Raw genomic sequence first — 18,291 nt, forward strand, 5'->3', positions numbered from 1 at the left:
CTCATACGGCCGGAGAGAACGCAACAAACAGAAGCAGAAGTTGCAGATTGTAACGTGAGGCAAGTCTCTATGTAGTCATATCTGCTGGAAATGATACATTACGGGTATCTCACAGCGCAAAGCTGCCTATAAAGTTGGAACTGTCGTTTGGAAAATAATTAATGTTATGATGCAATGTTCAAGCGTAGGCGAATGCTGAAAAAAAGTCTGAAGATCTTCTCATATGTTTCACAAGTAGTAGGATTAAGCGCTTCACAGACAAGATCGGGGCTACTTTAAACATTTTAATTCTGAAATAAGAGGCTTAGCACTTAGAAATGAGTTTTAGCTTCTCTAATGGCACAAATTACCGCAAAGAGCATTGCAACTGTTTCAGCAACGCAATTGATGGCATTGATTTGCAGTACTGATCTGGTTATTGTTCTGTAAAGGGTAATTGACTCATCAGGATGGTTTTTCACCCTGTGGGCAAGCCAGAAACACTCCTAATAGCAGTTAATTCCTGAAATCCATAAAAACGCAACCTAAAAAGTGTAATATTTCTAAATAATGATTGTTGCCCATAGCAGTCCTGTAACTGACCGCTCATACTGCAAACGTTTACTTAATTCGTGCTCATCTATCTATCTATCTATCTATCTATCTATCTATCTATCTATCTATCTATCTATCTATCTATCTATCTATCTATCTATCTATCTATCTATCTATCTATCTATCTATCTGTAGTCTAAATAATATGAACTTGCTTGTAGTGTTAAAATTCATCACAATGTATGACGTCTAAGATGACACATTTTACATTCAGATGTTTAATCTTAATACATGTGGTGTGTGTGTGTGTGTGTGTGTGTGTGTGTGTGTGTGTGTGTGTGCATAATGTTGCCAGAAGTAATGTCTGGCCAATGAAAGTTTATATTTTACCCCTTATTCAAACATATTGATGTTATGTTATTGTAAATATTCTAAGCAAATTTAAGTGTGTTTGTTTGGAGAGCGTTTTGTGATCAAGAAAAACCTACTTACTGAAAAATGTGCAGGAGAATGGCTGCCAATTAAATAAAAGAGAGAAAAAAGGAAAACAATAATTAATAACTAATAAACATAATTAATAATAACCGAATGTAGTCACTTTGCATACTTAAACTTGTAAGATTTTTGTTTACTCTGCATTAATTTACCTGTAAAATGTCTTTTTTTGCCAACAAAAGTAATTCATTCATTTATTATTTTCATTTTGTCCCTTTCTTCATCAGGGGTCACCACATTAGAATGAACCGCCAACTTATCCATCATACAGTTGAAGTCAGAATTATAAGCCCCCCTTTGAATTTTTTTTTGCTTTTTTAAATATTTCTCAAATTATGTTTAACGAAGCAAGGATATTTTCACAGTATGTCTGATAATGTTTTTTCTTCTGGAAAAAAGTTTTATTTTGGCTAGAATAAAAGCAGTTATTAATTTTTTTAAACACCATTTTAAGAACAAAATTATTAGCCCCTTTAAGCAAATTTTTTTGAAAGTCTACAGAACAAACCATCATTATACAATAACTTGCCTAATTACCCTAACCTGCCTAGTTAACTTAATTAACCGAGTTAAGCCTTTAAATGTCCCTTTAAGCTGTATAGAAGTGTCCTGAAAAACATCTAGTAAAATATAAAAATATAATTTACTGTCATCATAGCAAAGATAAAATAAATCAGTTATCAGAAATCAGTTATTAAAACTATTGTTTAGAAATGTGTTGAAAAAAAATCTACTCTCTGTTAAACAGAAATTGGGGGGAAAATAAACAGGGGGTCTAATAATTAAGGGGGGCTAATAATTCTGACTTCAACTGTATGTTTTACACAGTGGATGCCCTTCCAGCCACAACTTAACACTGGGAAACACCCATACACGCTCTTTCACACACATACACTATGGACATTTTAGCTTATTCAATTTACCTATAGCGCATGTCTTTGCACCCGAAGGAAACCCACGCGAACTCGGAGAGAACATGCAAACTCCACACAGAAATGCCAACTGACCCAGCCGGAGCTCGATCCAGCGACCTTCTTGCTGTGAGGTGATCATGCTACCCCCTGCGCTACTGTGACGCTACCAACAAAAATAATTTGATAATAATTTTGTGTTTTTCACATTCCACTAACCTAAACTTGTGGTCTCATTAAAGCAAGTGATATACAAATGTCTCATTCTGCCATCATTTTGTTTACTGCTATATATTTTTGGTATGCCGTGGTTTTAGATTTTCTAGCCATACCGATTTTTGTTCTATTGTTTTTCCTAGGAGCCACCAACATTACTTTGAAAATAAAACTGTTTCCTTATTAAAATTCATTAGTTACATATAGCAATTAAATTACTAAGAATGAGAGAAAATGTCATGATAAGAATAATTGAATTCTATGTTTGATTAACAAAGCAAATGCTACATTTAATCATTTAATAGGTTCTGACAGCATCTAACACAGATTTATAGCTCAATGCATTTACTTAATACTGCATTTGTTAGCTATAGTTTATTCTTAAGAAAAATTGCTTGAGATTAGAAAAGACTAATACGCAAACCAATCTAAATGTTTGTATTTATGTTAACACTAGTTTAGCTGAAAAAAAAGTGGCAGGCAGTATAAGACAGTAAGCCTGAGTTTGCAAAATAAAAGACTGTTTTAGTTGTAGTGAGTAATTGAGTTTGTATGCGTGTTGTGCTGTCTGTCTCTTCCGTCACTATCCCAGGGGACATTGGTCTTTGTCTCAGTGGAGTACCAGGGCAGATGGTTGCTAGATTGGCTGTTTCAGGACATTTTCCCTATTGATTTTTACAGGTCTCCCTGCCAGAGAGAATTAGCCCGGAGTGGGGGTTGGATGAAGGGGTGGAAACTGCGCCGCATGACACATTAGCCCGTCTCTATCAAAAAAAATATACACTGAAAGATATGAGGCAAAATGTCAAAGTGCGTGCGATTTCCTTTACTGCAGACTCACGTAATGGGTCAGTTGTCTGGGGACACAGACGAGTCCTGCCTCTTCCTCATTGGCCAGAGTGCTCTACCGAGGGACAGAGGATGATGGAAAGAAGAAGCAGGTGTGTGCTTGGTGTTATTGCACAGCGGGTTAAGGGCAGGTGTGAGTCTGCCAGGCTCGGTGGCACAGCTGGGCAGTGTAAGCCCTGATGACTGGCTCATCACTCCCTCCCATGGCTAACCCTCTGTCTCACAGAGTCTGAAACAGCTGGTTCCCACTGAGCCTAGCCCTGACCAGGTCAAACCTTGCACCTTCCAAACTGGGCCATGGACATGGAGTAAAACACATTCAGGGTGCCCTGCAGTTTCTGGCGCACACATTTACCTTTGGGGCTAAATCGTTAAAATTTAAAGCCTGTATGACGTCAACGGCGGACCCATTTGTTATGCTTAGACACAACTACATGTAAGATGCATGATATTACATGAAGTTGTGTCTGAGCAGAAGGAACTTCAGTTCTTGACTTCATAGACGCATAGAAAAAAGCAACCGTTCATCCAGAAATTAGATTTTAGTTTTTTTAAATAATTAATTCTACAATTATTTATTTATTTTTGTTTTTCTGCCAACATTCAACACTATTTTCTGCACATTTAATGTTAGTATTATATTAGAGAATATACCCTAGTAATTAGTATTGTATTATATTACATTTTATGGATTACATTCACTTTTATAGAAAGGTTTTTTTTCTTTTTGCAACAACCTGAAATTACAAGACTAATGTTCTCAAACTTCATATATATATATATATATATATATATATATATATATATATATACATTTACACACACACACACACACACACACAGTGCATCCGGAAAGTATTCATAGCGCTTCACTTTTTCCCCATTTTTATGTTATAGCCTTATTTCAAAATGGATTATATTCATTTATTTCCTCAAATTTTTACACACTATACCCCATAATGACAATGTGAAAAAAAAGAATTTTTGAAATTGTTGCAAATTTATTAAAAATTAAAAACCTGAAAAGTCACATGTACATAAGTATTGAGGCTAAATTGAGGCTAATATCATCCCTACAGTAAAGCATGGTGATGGCAGCAATATGCTGTGTGAGATGTCTTTCAGCAGCAGGAACTGGAAGACTAGTCAGGATAGAGGGAAAGATGAATGCAGCCATGTACAGAGACATCCTGAATCAAAACCTGCTTCAGAGTGCTCTTGACCTCAGACTGGGGCAACGGTTCATCTTCTTGCAGGACAATGACCCAAAGCACACCGCCAAAATTTTAATGGAGTGGCTTCACAACAACTTAGTGAATGTCCTTGAATGGCCCAGCCAGAGCCCAGATCCAAATCCTATTAAACATCGCTGTAAAGATCTGAAAATGGCTGTACACTGTCGCTTCCCATCCAAACTGAAAGAGTTTGAGAGGTACTGCAAAGAGAAATTGGCAAAAATTCCCAACGACAGGTATGCCAAGCTTATGGCATCATATTCAAAAAGATTTGAGGCTGCAATTGCTGCCAAAAGTGCATGAACAAAGTATTGACCAAAGGCTTTGAATACTTATGTACATGTGATTTTTCAGGTTTTTTATTTTTAACAAATTTGCAACAATTTCAAAAAACTTTTTTCACACAGTCATTTCAAATGTTTTTCATAATACTATTTCTGTGAAAGTGCAATGGAAAAACATCACTGATTGATTTTTACTTTTCATTACATTTGTACTTATGCTCTCAAGATTATTACCAGTCATTTTGGCAATTTGACGACCTCATTTAAGCTGGCCAGCTATATCACATAATCATTGCGACAAAATTGCAGACAGTCTGCAACAACAATATAGAAATCATCACAGAAAAGCAAACATTAAAAACAGCAAGACAAGAAAATGGATGTGCAAAATCAATGAACAATGTTATTGCAATGTTTTAGTCTTAAATAATTTAAGAGCTCTCTTATGGCTTCAGAGGACTTAGAATGCAACACACTGGTTGTATGGATTACTTTTATGGTGCTTTTTAGCTTTAAAGCCCCTGTTCACTATATGCCTTTGTTGTATAGAAAAAGAGGACTAGCCTGAACATTCCTGCTAAACAAAAGGAGACATTTTGAAAAACATCAGTCATACAGTTATGGAACAATGTGTGGGTGAGATAGCAATGCTTAAATTGTATTCTTAAGGTGAGCTGTTCTCCTAACCGGTGTGTTTAATTAAGACATCACAAGTATCTCCGATTTGTCAATGTTAATTCTGCTTTGCATGGTCCTGAACTAGTCATGTTTCGCTGTTATTGTTTTCCCTCACCGCCAAGGTGACATCACGTAAATGTGCTGCTGCCTCGATAGTCATGGCAACTGATCTGTTTGCATAAACACATGAGGCTGACTGGATTCTAGCACCTAAAAGGTTGTACGATCACTGTACCCCACTGCTCCACACACGCAGGGAGAGCCTGGTGCCACTCCTGTCTGCTCAGCCGGTCCAACTCCCAGAGCGACCCCTACCAGCCAACCCCGGGGCACTCTTCACCCGACCCAACACCCCTCATCGATGACATCCCTCCAGCGCTTACATCACAACCCTCCACCCTCTCATCTGTGACCTGTGATCACACTCGACTTTCTGACATCCTTTTAAGTGTTCTTGCACAGCGGGCGCTTACGGCTTGGAGCTCATAACACAGTGGAGTCGCTCGCAGCATAACATAAACGTTAGTGAGATGAAACAGGAAGGAAAACACAGACTCATTTTTAGTTAGGATGAATCCTGCTTGCTCGGTTGTGACAACACAAGCTTTGTGTGATAAGACCACAAGTTGTATTTCATGCTCCCCACAATGTTTCACAAGCACATTAATTTGTCATAGACAATTTCAGGCAAGACCCCGGACTTTCTTTTGGTTGTAGATCAAACTCCAGTTGGTAGTACAGCGGTCGCCTACGTGGCAGAGCGCGAGACGGGGAATCAGAGGAGAAGTAAGAGGTTGCAGCATGAGATCATACGAGTCACACTGAGGTAGGAATGAAATTATATCACTAGTGGGAATTGTCCCAATTAGGTTGGACTGGAGCTCTGCCACAGAGATGAAAACGTCCACTCGCATTAGACTGGCCCTGTTGTAGACGTGCTGAGATTTCCCTTTTCTCTCGGACTGTGCTGCTGTCTCATTCAGCCTCACTTTTCTTTCCGTCTAGGCGCGTGTACCGAGATGACCCTGACCTTTAGCACCTTTGCTCTTGCATGAGAGAACACCTTTTATGTGGCTTTGAATGGAAGGAGCAAGAGGAGAAGATGGGAAATGAAGAGGATAGCGCCATCCTTCACCGTTATTATCAGCTTTTTGGAGGGGGCTCTGCTTCAGCGCAAAAAAGGTCCTCTTTGAAAAGAAGGTTTTCAGATTCAGACCTCTTGAGAACAGAATGATTAATTTAGTATAAGGAATAATACTTTGGCTGATAAAGGGAATACATTTATCTTTTCGCTTTCATCCAGTCATCTCTCACTGTGTGCGGGAGAGCCCAGGAAACCTTGAGGTATTGCGTAAATTCAGGCACAATTTTAAAAAAAATGCAGTGCATGTCTTCCAGAAACTTATGTTTTTCATTACATGAATTGTTAGCAAAACGTTCCTGCTAAAGATCACTGTTTGCTTTTGTTTTGCTAGGAAAACTGGACCATAAAAATGGAGTGGAATTCCTTCAAATGGGTCCAAGACTGTGAGATCTCACTTGAGCACTGTTCTGCTTTAGCATGTACTGTATAGTCAGTGTGAGGGGGATTCAGTGCAGCTCTATTGAAGTGGCACACTGGGCTGTAATCTCATTAGTATGCTATGAGGCTGACCCGGCAGTGCTTGCCATGCTCACGGCATTATGGGGGAGAGGAGAGTGGGCCACACAGCCCGGCATCACATCCATCCATTTGACACATTTAGAACTCCCTCACACTGTCCCCTCAAACACTCTCCTCCTTTTCCCTTTTATACCAGGCCCTTAATCACATGTTCAGACTGTTTTTTTTTTCTTTTCTGCATCTAATCTCACTTTTATCTCTCACTCTTTTATCCTCCTGTATCTCTATATTTCCTCCATCTTTGTCACTGAAAGCGTTTGTCTGTGCAGTCTTTCTCTGTCTCTCACCTCTCCTGTTTCTCGCGCTTTCTATCTCACACTTTTATCCTGATCAGTCTCTGCGACTCAATGTTAGTGTGTTAGGCCCCGTTTACACTAGTACGTTTTAGTTTTAAAACGGCGTTGTAGAATGAAAACGATCCGCGTCCACACTCGCGTTTTACCCAGCGTTTCTGAACAGCTCTCCGTCCACACCAAAACGCTGAAAACGCACATCACGTGACCACACAGACGCTCTCGGGCAAGCGCTGCAGCCCATGTACCCAGATGAGAGCTCTGCTAGTCGGACTTCTCATCAAGCATCTCCCGCTGGATCTAATCTCACTATATTTATTAAACGGGATATTTCATTCATCTTGTTGTCTTTATCTAACGACATATTCCCTGACTTTGGGCATTGGTATCTATTACTTGTTCTCAGGTAACGTGTTTTGGCTGAGCGCAAAGATAAGTCAATGATTAATGTAACCACGTACATTCTGTATATTGACTTATCGCTTGCCTTTATTTCCTATAATGTATAAACTTATTGTATGTTATACTTTTAAAATGGCCATTATCGATTCTTAAAACTGATACTCAGCAAAAGAGAGGGGATGTTTCGTATTTTCACTGAAATTGAAAGGAGGCAGTTGTTATCGGCTCCGTTTTGTTATAAATATCCAGACAGTGAAGATGACGCTCATCTTATACAGCACGGCGCCTCCACATGTCTGCTGTCTAAGTTGCTAATATTAAAATGAAAATAGGCAGTTCCTTAAATCATGTTTACATTTTATTGTTGAGAAAGTGAAACAACAAAGCCAGGGTGATGTGAATGAAGTTATAAAGTACACTGTTCCCTTTGAAGATTTACCCGTGTCCTCGGTATAGTCTGCTTTTCCATATCAAACTGAGAAGGAGAGACTGCAGCCTTGATCAAACTTGCGAAGTCTGAACTTACAAGGAGAAGATTCAGGACTGAACTGTGTGTTAGGCTACTTAATATTCAGGAAAAGCCCCAATCAGAGAGGCGAACGTCTGCAGCCCCGCCTCCGTTTTCAGATGTCTCCGTCTTTCCCCATCCACACTGAGACGGAGCAGCAGCGTTTCAAAATGAAAACGGCCTCTCCAGCGTTTTCGAAACGCTCCGTTTTCGGCGCTCGAGAACTCCGGCGTAGTGTGGACGGTTGGCGTAACCGTAGCAAAACTTATGCGTTTTCAAACTAAAACGCATTAGTGTAAACGGGGCCTTAGAATCAAGATAAAAACACACAGTAACTCACAGACGACAGACTGCTTCCCTATATGTTCGCTTTACCATGTGGAGGTGGCTGGCTTCTCTATTGCATCGCCTTAGTGCCTTATCTCTGCTCTGCTGAGTGTAAATATTTAAAGAAGGCTCCAGGAACAGCGCTGGTAGCATCTCTGCAGAACCCCACCGCACATCACAACTGCCCACACTATCCATAGGCGATATGATGGAGATCCCAGTGTTCAAATTACATACTGACTTTTAGAGTGGTCCAATTTTTAAGGAAATTTTCTACAAAATTTATGTAGGTTTGCTGAAAATTTGCCATAGCACATTAGGTAATAATCCTACAAGAAAAGTTCACCATAAAATAAAACTTGGCATCTTTTATTTCACACACTATTAAAATTCTGTCATTTAGTCAGAGCGTGAGCCAGGTCACACAAATTAGTGGGTTAACTGACCTCCCTTGGTTGAAGTGTGTTCTGTTAGAATTATGTATAAAATTGCTTTCCAGCTTAAAATGTTTTTGGGCAGGTGCCACATTTCGCACTTGGCCTACTGAGTTGGCACAAATCAGATAATAGGGCCTATATCATGCAGTGCGTGCTTTGGTCCCCACATGATGTTAGGCCTATGTACTGTAGCTACAAACTTACATGTTTTGTCCATATAGTAAATGTCAAAGAGGTCAAAATTAACATTTAGATCCTGTTCAGTTTCAGTGTAATTAAATAAATCTGATTTTGGAATATACACTCACAGCCATTTTATTGGGTACATTCTACTAATACCGTGTTGGACTCCCTTTTGCCTTCAGATCTGCCTTAATCCTTTGTCGCATAGATTCAACAAGGTACAGAAAATATTACTCGGAGATTTTGGTCTATATTGACATGACAGCATCATAGTTGCTGCAGATTTGTCAGCTGCACATCCATGATGCGAATCTCCCATTCCACCACATCCCAAAGGTGCTCTAATGGTGGAGGCCATTGAGTACAGTTAACTCATTGGCATGTGCAAGAAACCAGTTTAAGATGATTCACACTTTATGATATGGTGTGTTATCCTGCTGAAAGTAGCCATCAGAAGATTGGTACTCTGTGGTCATAAAGGGATGGACATGGTCAACAACAATACTCGGGTAGGCTGTGGTGTTGACACAATGCTCAATTGGTTCTAATGGGCCCAATGTGTGCCAAGAAAATATTCCCCACATCGTTACACCACCTCTACCAGCCTGAAACGTTTATGCAAGGCAGGACGGATCAATGCTTTCATGGTATTGTTGCCAAATTCTGACCCTACCATCCGAATGTTGCAGCGGAAATCGAAACTCTTCAGACCAGGCAACGTTTTACCAATCATTTATTGACTAATTTTGGTGAGCCTGTGTGAATTGTAGACTCAGTTTCCTGTTCTAACCTGACAGGAGGGGCACCCGGTGTGGTCTTCTGTTGCTGTAGTTCATCCGCCTCAAGGTTGGATATGGTGTGCGTTCAGAGATGCTCATCTGCATACCTAAGTTGTAACAAGTGGTTATTTGAGTTACTGTTGCCTTTCTATCAGCTCAAACTAGACTGGCTATTCTACTTTGACCTCTGGTATCAGCAAGGCATGTGCACCCACAGAACTGCCACTCACTGGATTTCTCTTTTTCAGGCAATTCCCTGTAAACCCTAAAGATGGTTGTGCATAAAAGTCCTATTAGATCAGCAGTTTATGAGATACTCAGACCAGCCCGTCTGGTACCAATAACCATGCCATGTTCAAAGTCACTTAAATCACCCTTTTTCCTCATTCTGATGCTCAATTTGAACTGCAGCAGATCGTCTTGACCATGCGTATACGCCTAAATGCATTGCGTCCCTGCCCTGTGATTGGCTGATCAGAAATTTGCATTAACAGGCATTTGGACAGGTGTATCTAATAAAATGAGTGTATATTCATTACAAATTGATGTCACATACCCAAGTGATACTATTACTGAACATTTCTATATTTGTTTTTAAGCAATCACATGGGTATCAAATAAAAATGTTTACAAAACATAATGCGATATTTAATGTTATTGCTGAATTTGTGTGTACCTTCACACCTTTCACAAAATGGGCGCACAAGAATAGCAATACCAGTTTATTCCGACCTTATGGGGGAATAAACTCTCCAAGCAAAAACGCAGATTATTTCCAGTGAGGGTTAATTTTAGGGGTAGAGTTGAAGTAGGGGACGGAATAAACAGTCTGTACAGTATAAACATTACTGTCTATAGAAAGTGTGTAAGGGTATATATGGAATGTATTTATGGGATAACCTGTAAAGAAAACTAATGACTGTATTTATAGTTTTATCACAGTAAGGTTTAATAATTATCCTAACCAGAATGTGCACAAGGAGCCTTCTGTTGCTATGGTTACCTCAGGTGCACAAAATCTTAAACATTTTTTTATTGAAAAGCATTTTTAGTGAAAAGTGTAAAACCCACGTTTAAGCTTCTACAACTTTATTTTAACCGCCTTTGGGTGTTTATGCATTAATTAGTATGGGCAGACCTCATAATTGGCACCCATGGAGAACCCTAGTCTTGCCATCGTCATCATGTGTTATAGGCCGGGTGAATGAGGTGGGATTTAGCTGTTCAAAGCGGTCATAACTGCACCCCCTCTCCACTTCTGTGCTGTTACCAACGAAGACCGCGCTGAGCCTCTAGATATGAGACCTGACACTTGCCTCGAATACACACATAAACATTCTTTAAAGCAATATAGTGCTCATCCTGCCTACAGCTACTGATATTACACCCCAGCCCCCATGTGCTTGTGATTTTATTAATAATAGAGAAGAGGCAATATATCCTTCTGCTGTGAAAGGTATATGAGGTTAAGCATATTCTCTTGCTAATTCTGCCTTGAGATTTTAATAAAGAAAAGATGCATAAGCCAGTGTCATAGAAGCACAGCAGTGCAAATAGCATATGGGGAAGTGCGTTTGGCTGAATAACAATAATAATGGTGGCTGTTATGACTGGTATTTACATAGAATTAAAATGAATGGCTAATGTCCTGGGAACGTGCTAGCATTAATTGTCTTCTCGAATCTTGGTGTTAGCAAACATCTTAAAACACTCCTCTGATGTTTTCGTGCTTTGAACATTTCCAGTTTTATTATGCAATGTGGTGTCTATACGGAGGGAAAGATGTGTGTTGACAGCAGCTCAACAGCTTTCAAAATAGCTTCTTAATGGTGCAGCTATACTGTTTTGTTGTTGTCAATTATCGTTGCAGTGAAGCCAAATTGCAGACTGCCACTTTGTTATAGTAATGCACACATGCAAATGTACCTAGAATGCCCTGGCTTTCTTAAAGGCTACATTCATTTTAAAATAGTTTTCATTTAAAAACTGTAGCTTTTTCCAAAATTTATTCATCAACACTAAAATATCTGAAATGCCCTTGTGTTCTGGTGCAGAACAAAAATAAAAAGTAAATCTTCTCTCTTCACAGAGCCAGTGCCAGAACATAACTAACAGGGGCAACATCCAACTATGGGGCACACAATCAGCAACCATAATTTGCTAAATCGAGGCATAAAAGACAATAGTGCAAGCACTGTTCATCAATTGGTACAGATCAGCTCATACTGTCAGCTCATATCCCATAAATTGAACAAGAAAAATCACAGGTTGCTGTTTATTAGATTTAATAATTTTGGAGCTAAGATTCTCATTAAAGCATGTGTAATAAACACATAACTAACCTTTTTAAAAAGCTGAAGGTGGCGTGTGAAAACATTAAACCTCCTTTAAACAGTGTCCTTCCATTTCATTTTGAATTTTCGAGAAAGGTCCCTCCCTGTTTTTTATTTTTTTTAACGCTAACTTTATGTTAAAGTAGCTCAAACTTTTCATTTTTGATACGGGAACCAGGGTACATGCAACAACTTTAATTATAAGGTAAACACAAAACAAAACTTTCCATCAGGACCTCCTTTACGGGACTTGACACTTGTAAACAATCGCTTCAATAAGTTTGCACGGCTCTCGGTCCCGCCCACACTCTACAGCACTACCAAGCCGACCAATCACAGAGCTTGCAATACGTGTCGTTGCAACGTGTAGTAAAAAAAAAATTTTGAGAGGTGCGCTTCATGCAGAAATATAAATCAGCCATAACCCCCACTGGTCCTACACCACCCAACCCTCTCTAAGCTTGGATCAAACTGTCAACCTTCCAAATAGGAGTCAGTTGCTCAACCAAGGAGGCTAAAAACCACTATAGCGTCTGTCACTAGAGCATCTTTTTAGAGGTCAGAGGAGTGAGGTTTACCTGCACAGCACTTCACCAGCTGGCCTCTGTTACACTCACCTACCTAAACCTCACTCCCATCCGGGTCATGGCACCAATGTAACCCTCACCGGTCCTACACCACCCAACCTGCTCTGCGCTGGGATTGAACTGGCAACCATCCAAATAGGAGTCTGTTGCTCTACCAAGGAGGCTAAAGGCCATGACATCTAGCATCTAGAGTACCTTTAGGAGTGAGGTTTACCTGCACAGCACTTCACTAACTGGCCTCCGCTACACTAGCAACAAGGTTTTACTCCATGTACACATGCTAAAGATGCAACACACAAGATACAGCAATGCGTGCAATCAGAGAGAGAGAAAAAAAAGCAAATTAACTGTAATTTTTATTACATTAAAAATAATGAAACACTCAATACTTATTTGGTTTATTCATTCATTTTATTTTGCCGGCACTGTCTTTTCAAGGATTAATACATGCGGTCTGAGGTATTTTCAAATTGTCATTAATCTTTACCGAACTGGAGATCATCTTTACCCTTTGATGCACAAGCTATAAAAACACCTTCTAATGCATAACATGGGTCTGAAATGACCCATATTCATTCCCTATGCTATATTCTTCTTCAATGGGAATGTTTTGCTTTTATCATCTTAAAGCAATTTATTTCAGCATTATATATTTATTTATCCATAAATATAATTATGCATCAATATTCAATGTACTTTTTTCATTCACCACAAATTAATGATTATTATTATTTTTTTTAGTTTTTGTATTACAACATCAAGTTTACACACATGGGTCAAAAATTACCTGTCTGTGAAAACATGAAAAAAAAAATAATAAAAAAAAATTAATAATAATAATTGAAAATATACAATACATGTTTTAGCAATTATTCAGACAAACACATTTAAGATCTGGAATATGTTTATATGCCATTTTTCAAAACATATCAATCGCTGATAACAACAAGCTGAAATTATTATAATTATTGTTATCACTGTAGTGCTACTCTAATGCACATGCCTAAATAAAAGAACAAAACACTGACGAAATAAAATTACACATGAACAGTGCCATCTCATATTGCCATCTCTGTGCTTATATTCCTCACAAATGACAACTACATGTTTACAGTTGTTACAACTACAGGCCTCTTGCACATACAGTAGAACACCAGCTATTGACTTCTATCTATCTATCTATCTATCTATCTATCTATCTATCTATCTATCTATCTGTCTGTCTGTCTGTCTGTCTGTCTGTCTGTCTGTCTGTCTGTCTGTCTGTCTGTCTGTCTGTCTGTCTGTCTGTCTGTCTGTCTGTCTGTCTGTCTGTCTGTCCGTCCGTCCGTCCGTCCGTCCGTCCGTCCGTCCGTCCGTCCGTCCGTCCGTCCGTCCGTCCGTCCGTCCGTCCGTCTGTCTGTCCGTCTGTCAAAATATACATTTCTATCTATAAAATAAGTATATAAAACCATCAGATATCAGCCATGTTGAGTTGTAAAATGTGCCAGGTGAACAGTATTTAGCAGTAAATGGTTCCTTTTTGCAACAATTATGAAACAGCATAGGTTTCTATATGGGTAATTTTTGACACTTATTTTAAAATTGATGTACAAATACAAAAACAGCACTAAACATAAGTATTTGTGTGAGAGTAAAACAAGATATTTTATGAAACCTGTAATTTGTAAACAACAAAATGCCTTTAATTTAAAGATTCTGCAAAAAAAGAAAAGAAGAAAAAAGAAAAAAACCTTAGCCATGATTGAAATAAGAGGATATGAATGCAGGTCATTTCAGACCCAATGGTGTGGATTAAAAGGGTAGTGACACAAAAATGGTTTTTATTCAAAAAGTAAAAAAGAAAAAAAAAATACAAAGCTTTGTGCTTATGAAAAACACTAAGTGTACACACAAACACACAAAATACTAAGTGATTAAGTTAAAATATTGCAAAGATATAGAAAAATAAACTTGTTTAGGTCATTTTAGACCCATGTTGTGCATCAAAGAGTTAAACAGTGGAATCCACCCTCTTGCTTTAAGACGAATTGAACACATGACTGTATCACATTTTAAAAAACAGGAAAACATCTTTTTTTTCATTTACCAACTTTACACAATATTTATTTTGTTAACATAAATTGGACAGAAAGCCAAAATGGGGAGGAAAAATATGTTTTAGTTTGAAGGTGAATTGCTGAAGAGGCCTGAAGTTTTGTAATGTTAGATGACTTTTCTCAAAATAAAAAAAATAATAATGTACTTTACACCAATTCACTGACTTTTTTGATCCATTAAAGCAATGGTTTCCACAGTGTGAGCAACAAAGTAAAATCAGATCTAGCTCCTATACGTAAAATCCAAAGCACCAGTGTTCGCAGAAATATTGAATGATCATATTTGTATGCATAGAATTTCCAGTCTGTTTCTGTTTGCTTTGAGTGTCTGTCTATGTTTGCGCTTGTTTACCAGCAGATGTTTATGTGTGTGTGTGTGTCAGTGTTAGCGTGTGGGAGCATGTCATCTGGGTACACTGATACACACGCGCACACACATGCCCTGCATTGGCACCCTGTGCTTGCAGTCGAATGGCGTTTGAGCTGGGGCCAGGACAAAGCTGTGCACTGGTGGACTGTCACTCCAGCTTAAATCTGCTTTCTGATCAAAGCCTCCCCCCTCAGAGGCGGTCAGTCGTCCCCCACTCCTCGTCACTCTCCTCTCCCCAACCTTGACTCTTGACTTCAAGCCAGACACCAGGCCGCTGCGCCACCACAGACACGAGGCCTGGCACTTCAGAAGACGGAGGGCGAGAGATCACACTGCGAGATAGCCGGGATGCTGATGGTCCCATTGAGACCCATTCTTTATGAAGTCATAAAAACCAAAGCTACAGGCAGACTGTTCATCTATTAGAATGACCTTGCTTTTGATGATCGGCCCTTGTCAGTGGTGATTTTTACTGCCCAGGTAATGGCTGTTTATACATACACAGTGTATATGGTCAATATAACCGTGTAATTCAACATAACCACATAATTAGAATTATGCGGCCGTGTAGTGTAATCCCTCTGCTGGGGTGGGCTTTTACAGCTTGATTGACATTTGAAAATAAATCTTCTTGTTGGGTGTACTCGCAGGAATTAATTACGTGCCAATTGTGTCTAACATATTAATTTGGCGAGATTATACGAAGCATTAACCAGGCCCTTATTAGTCATGGTTATTCAGTCTATTTTCAGCCTTGAAATCTCATTGCGTTAAAGCCATTTTTTGTTTCTTTTGCCTTTTTTTAAAGTGATTTTTCCTGGATTAGCCTGCAGCATTAACTCACCCAGCATCTCCAAACTCCCATTAGAGGTTGGAGCAATCCCATCACGCTTAGCTTCTTTTCAGTCACTCAGCGAGGCGTTCGCCGCACGACAGGCTTGTGCACCATTACGTTCGGAGCGCTGCACGTTTGTCATAAAATAAATCGCAAATAAATGAATTCATAATTGGACGCGGGGCTCACGCTGGGAAACAAGCGCTGTGCCGATGATTAAATTTAGTTTTGTGGGTTTGCTGCTTGGTGGTGCTGTACACTGCCTGTGTTTTTTGATGGAGGGGGGATGCTGAAGTGTTGCAGTAGGAAGTCCCAATTGCCTTGGGAAAACTTAGCATGTAGCTCTAGCACACTAGTCTCTCATTAGCAAGTGAGCCTGTGTGCCTTGCTCTAGCTGATAGGCTGTATATTTGGCTCCAGCATTTCTTTTTTTGTGTGTTTTTGCTGTATAACAGCAGGGGTGATGTCTGGTATGTCCGGGGCTGCAGGAGGGCTTTCTCGCAGAGTTTCTGCAGTGATCATGGACTGTTTTTAAGCTTTACTGCTAGAGAGAGTGTACAGTGATGTGCTTAACCCCTTATAAGTACTGATGACCGATACCCAGTGAAACCGTCAACACGTCAACTTGTGACATTTTCACTGTTATCCACTGGATAAGGTTTCTTGAGTATTTTGCCTGACCATTTGACAAGCCTCTAAACCTAAGAAACCCTGTTTCCATTTCAATCAAGTACTTATTTTAATTTTTAGTATCATTACGTTAAAGGGGTGATCCAGAATGTAATGTTAAGGCTAATTTGTGTTTATAAGATGCAAAGTGATGTGTGCTCATGCTTAAAAAATGCCAAAAATGTAGTGCAAGTAGAGTAAAAGAATCTGTTGTAAATATTACTCAAAATATAAGTAAAAAGTAGCCCTTTTAAAAGTACTCAAGAGTAGTGAGTATTACACTGTGAAAGGTTGATGTGTTTGCATGCAGTTTTTGCAGGGATGTGTAAACGTAACATTCTGTAAGGCATTTAGCTATCTTCATATATTTGTTTTTTCCTTAAAACCTTCCTTCCATTGATTGTTTGTTGTATCCTTCCTTCATTCATTTGTTTGTTCATTCTTTCCTTCGGTCCTTCATTCTTTTGCTCATTCATTAGTTCATTCATATTTTTCGTCCTTCATAAGGTCCTTTGTTCGTTCGTTCGTTCATTCCTTCCTTCCTTCCTAGTTTAAGTCCTTCCTTGAGCCCTTCCTTCAGTCATTTGGTCCTTCCTTCGTTCCTTTCTTCATTTGTCCATTCATTCATTTGTTTGTTCGTTCATGTTTTTGTTCACTCCTTCAATAGGTCCTATGTTCATTCATTCATTTGTTTGTTCCTTTCTTCCTTTGTTTAGTCCTTCCTTGAATCTTTCCTTCATTCATTTGGTCTTTCCTTCGTTCCTCCCTTCATTCGTTCGCTCATTCATTCGTTCGGTCATATTTTTGTTCCTGCCTTTATTAGGTCCTTTGGTCATTTGTTGTTTCTTCTTACCTTCCTTAGTTTCAGTCCTTCCTTGAACCCTTCCTTCATTCATTTGGTCCTTTCTTCGTTCCACCCTTCATTTGTTTGTTCATTCATTTGTTTGTTAATTCATATTTTTGTTCCTACCTTCATTAGGTCCTTTGTTTGTTTGTTCATTCATCCATTCGTTCGTTTGTTTGTTTGTTCCTTCCTTCCTTCCTTTCTTCAGTCCTCCCTTGAATCCTTCATTCATTTGGTCTTTCCTTCATTTCTCCCTTAATTTGTTTGCTCATTCATTTATTCATTCATTCATATTCTTGTTCCTTCCTTTATTAGGTCCTTTGTTCATTGATTTGTTCCTTTTATCCTTCCTTCCTTCCCTCCCTAGTTTGTTCAGTCCTTCCTTAAATTGTTCCTTTATTCATTTTCTTCCTTCCTTCATTAGTTTGGTCCAACCCTTCTTCGTTCTGACCTCTATTCATTCAGCCCTTCCTTTGTTTTTCCATTTTTTCCATTAAGTGATTGTTTAAGGCTATTTAGTGATGTCAGTTATCATAAAGCCAACATCATTCATTTACTCATCAGTGACATGCAGTCTGAAAAAAGTCTCTGGGTCATTTTGTGGATGTCTTCTTGGCCATTTTTAATTCTTGCAAAGTGTTTGCTGCGCTAATAAAGCGCCCATATCTTGAGGTCATTCAGTATGATGCGATTTTACTTTCTATGTACAATGTGATTGGACCGGAATGAGGACTGATTTTTCTACTTTAGCCAATCACAT

The 18,291-nt window shown here is 39.0% G+C and overlaps 2 long non-coding RNA genes across 3 annotated transcripts in view; both read left to right on the forward strand.

Annotated features, from left to right (window-relative positions):
• LOC147842401 (uncharacterized) overlaps positions 1-18,291 on the forward strand; it is a 143,105-nt gene that overhangs the window by 87,290 nt on the left and 37,524 nt on the right. The gene's annotated exons all lie outside the window — the stretch shown is intronic.
• On the forward strand, positions 4-13,039 carry LOC141376143 (uncharacterized). 2 transcript variants are annotated; one of them, XR_015499612.1, is made up of 5 exons: positions 4-59; positions 6,208-6,384; positions 6,506-6,546; positions 6,678-7,227; positions 8,380-13,039. It is a non-coding gene; the product is annotated as an uncharacterized LOC141376143 (long non-coding RNA). The 2 variants fall into 2 exon arrangements; XR_015499613.1 differs by lacking the exon at positions 4-59 and adding an exon at positions 5,996-6,028.

Source organism: Danio rerio, chromosome 9 (assembly GCF_052040795.2).
Source record: "Danio rerio strain M-AB ecotype USA chromosome 9, GRCz13ab, whole genome shotgun sequence".
NCBI classification, from domain to species: Eukaryota; Metazoa; Chordata; class Actinopteri; order Cypriniformes; family Danionidae; genus Danio; species Danio rerio.